The sequence below is a fragment of the Theropithecus gelada genome, chromosome 16, assembly GCF_003255815.1.
Source record: "Theropithecus gelada isolate Dixy chromosome 16, Tgel_1.0, whole genome shotgun sequence".
In the NCBI taxonomy this organism is placed as follows: domain Eukaryota; kingdom Metazoa; phylum Chordata; class Mammalia; order Primates; family Cercopithecidae; genus Theropithecus; species Theropithecus gelada.
The window spans coordinates 35,814,432-35,818,349 of NC_037684.1; the positions used below are offsets into that span (position 1 = coordinate 35,814,432).

At 34.0% G+C, this 3,918-nt stretch overlaps 1 non-coding gene across 1 annotated transcript; it reads right to left on the bottom strand.

The window, feature by feature from the left end:
• Positions 1–278: 278 nt before the first annotated feature.
• Positions 279–340, bottom strand: LOC112610444. The gene has a single exon (XR_003116346.1). It is a non-coding gene; the product is annotated as a U7 small nuclear RNA (small nuclear RNA).
• Positions 341–3,918: the final 3,578 nt, after the last annotated feature.

Below are 3,918 nucleotides of genomic sequence, written 5' to 3' on the forward strand. Positions count from 1 at the left end.
CTATACTAATGTTTTGAACTGTAGTTTATTATTTACAATATGACTGTAGCTAAACTGAAAATATTTTCTATTTTACCTTGATAGAGGTTAACAAACTTGCAAAGGCCTTAGACAAAGTCACCAATGAAAAACTTGATGCTGATGATGTAAATTCTGTACTGAAAGGCCTGGGGATTTATTTTCCAGAGGAAGAATTACAGGAGGTGCTTGGATCCGTTTGTGTTGATAGTATGTATTTTCTCTTCTGAGTCATTTCTTTATTTAAAGAAAATTTTTTGAAGGGTTTTCTGGCAAAAACCAGAAAGCCTGCTAGACAAATTCTAAAAGAGCTGTAACACTTCTGAGTCATTTATTAAACACAAAAGGCTTGTGTTTACTTTCACTCAGAATCCAAAGAGCTTAAGTGATGAGGAATCAAATGCAATGAGTTCGGCAACTCTAGATTTTCCCTTTTAGGGCTGAATGAGAATTTGTTCTGGATTATCTTAATATTGAGTATCCTAGGAAAATATAATCTTCCTCTCTCTATCCTATTTGTTTGTCAGAAGCTGTGAAGCTGTCTCAAGCCCATGAAACAAAGACCTAATCCTTAGTGTGCTGATGCACACAACCAGTTGGGTTTCCCTAGAATTCTCAATGGGCTATGCTGGAGTTTTTAGAATCCTGCCAATGGAATGTTTAGTTTACATGCAGAGCCTTGGGTTGCTCTTTTTCATCTTAAGTCCCAAGCATATGCCTGATAGAAAGCCAAAGATTGCACACTTCCTTTACTAATATATTTTTGCTCATAAGCGTAGTCTTCTTTAGATATTATGGTTGAGTTTGGTTTATAAGACTTATTTTCTGGCAGATAAATTGTCTTCCTTGAAAATATAGGCACTTATAGGACTTGTGATACTGAAAAATTAAGATAATATAAAATGGGAGAGGAAACATACCAAAACAGTTGGCCCAATTGGTTAAGGTGTGTGTAAAATCCACAAAATGCTCATTGACACTACAACAAAAATGACCACAAGAGTCATCATAATCATATTCCTTTTCATAGTTATTCTGAGGTATGTATAGCAGAATCAGAGTTAGAAAACATTTTAGTCTTAAAGATTAAGTAGGCATGGATATCTTCTAATACCATTGCTTGGTATCTTTTGACCAAATGTTATTCATCCCTTTATGTTCCATTTTCAGAAGAGGGGAAAGTGAACTTAAAAGATTGCCTGAGTCAGTTGATGCAAACGCCGTATTTTACTAAAGCTTCAAGTGAGTGAGAATTTTTAACAATAAAAAGTTTGAATGGAATTGTTTGGTGTTAATTATATTCATTTATGCAGTTTTCTAATGCTGTAAAGAAAGACGTGTGTGTGTGTGTGTGTGTATGCCTAAATATGTAAATATGCACACACACATAAATAAATGTACAGTGGATCAAGAATCAATAGGGGATTCTAGTCCTGGTGTTTTCTCAACTGATATTTTCTAGAATTGTAGTATATTTGTTCATCACTCAAAAAGAGTAAATAGACAAAATTTATCTAGATGATTCATCCTAGTGTCCAAGTTTGTGATCCAAGATGACTGCTATCAGTTGGAAATATCTGCTATTTTACCAAAATTCTGTGGGAATAAGATCAGTGTTACTTCTTTTTCTCTATCCTATTATCTCTTTATTAAAATGAGATTTTGTCATGAGACAATTCACTGTTGAAATATTTAGAAACATATAGGAACATTTTGAAACATATACACTTCCTTTATGGTATTCTTCCACTACTCCACTACCAATCCATAAGGGATTGTATGTAATCTGTTTTTAATATATTTAATTAACCAGCATCCTCAACGTAAAAAAAGTCTGTGGAACTTCTGGGTCTCCTCAATGTTTAGGCTAATTTAATTAGTAAATTCACAACTATTTTGGATTCCCTGAGTCTTCTTGGAGAAGCCAGTATTTTTGAGAAGAGTTTAAATGCTTAATGTTTTCTAAACTCTTTCTAAATGTTTTCTAAATTGAAACCAAACTGAATTCAAAAGACCTAATTTAGGGAGCTACAAAATGAAATTATTTAGGATGGCAAAGTGGTAAGTATTTCAATAGATGAAATAGTTTTTCTTTAATCCTTGGTTTTGTAATTGACACCTGTAAGACTCTCCTAGATAGGTCGTTCATAAGTTTAAACTCATACAGGGTAAATGTTTTTGATATAATGATGTTCATCATAATACAATATTTAACATTTTTTTTGCTTGGTAGAATAATTTATCCATGGTACTTTCCAAATTAAATATTACCTTTTTTGGTAGTTATATATTAGTACCAAGCTTTCCATTTTGGGGGGACATTTTTGTGTATATGTGTTGATGCATGCAAGTGATTTGCTAAATGAAAAAAATTCATTGATGACAGTCATATTAAAAGATGACCATTTATCCAATGTTAGACAAAACAATTAATTTATGGTTAGTTGTCATATCTTTAATCGAATTCTCAGCCTCAAATATGATAGAGAAGAGACTAAGCAGATGTTCTGAGTTCTATGTAATCATTCTTAAATCTCAGATTTAAATATCTGCAATGACTTGGTTAACATCATGGTTAAACATTCTGCCTATAACATCAGTTATCCTGGATTTCAGACTTGATTTCACATCTAGTATCTATGGGTTCTTGGACAGAATAGCCTCTCTAAGGCTAGGTTTTCTTATCTCTTAAATAAGGGAAATATTGGTACTGACTCCACAGAGCTTTTGTGGGATTAAATGAGATGAGATACATGTAATCTCTGAGATGAGCTTGCTTGTGTCTAGCAAGCTCAGACAGTACTCAATGGGCAGTAGTAGCAGTAGTTATTACTATCATTCAGAATCTACTAATAATATTTGAGTGTTTAAAAAAATTTTTGTACTGTGTTTTTTTTTTTTCCCAAATAGAAACAGAAGACTCCTTGAAAGTTCTGGCCTCCATTAAGAAAAACGTGGCAAACCCTGATGACCTAGACTTCATGTTGAAAACTGTAGGAGTTCCATTACCCCAAGATGTGATTCAAAGAGCACTGAAGAATGTGGCTCCCAGGGGTGAGTATTTAATGTATTTCTAGGTATCCTTTATCTTAGTTAACATGAATCAGTTTGAATGTTTCAAGAATTCTTAAGAGGCTTTTCTGCTTCATAGATTATCCAAGGCTTAAAATACCTACTGTTCATCTGGGTTCTAGTTATTGTCATCTGTGTTCTAGTAATCCTCAGTAACAGCATAAAGTGGGAAATCTATAGAGGATGAGTATATGTGTTTGTGTCTGAATGATATGTATGCACCTGTGTTTTTGACTGAATATATATCTCAGTTTCAAAGCCATATCTATACATTATTTCTCAATATAGCAATTATAGTTGTCTGTTTCTTATATTTGATTATTTACTTTTTCCATGTCCTTTGGCTTGCATTTTTCTTTCAGAGGATGGGACAGTGAATTTACAAGAGTTTATGAGCAATTTGGTCAATTCAGGATTTTCATCTCTTCCTGAAAGTAAGAATTTTCAGTTGAATGGAGATATATAATTACATGTGCTATAGATCTCTTGGAAAAACCCCAGATAGGCTTTTGAGATGGTTTTAAACTTATTTAACACTAGCATCATTTTCTAATGCCTTTACATGTCTAATGGGTAGCACAACTGGAAAAGACTATAATCTAGGCTGGGCGCGGTGGCTCACGCCTGTAATCCCAGCACTTTGGGAGGCTGAGGCATTTGAGACCAGCCTGGCCAATATGGTGGAAATTTGTCTGTACTAAAAAAAAAAATACAAAAATTAGCCAGGCATGGTGGTGTGTGCATGTAGTCCCAGTTACTCTGGAGGCTGAGGCACAAGAATCACTTGAAACTGGGAGGTGGAGGTTGCAGTGAGCTGAAATCATGCCA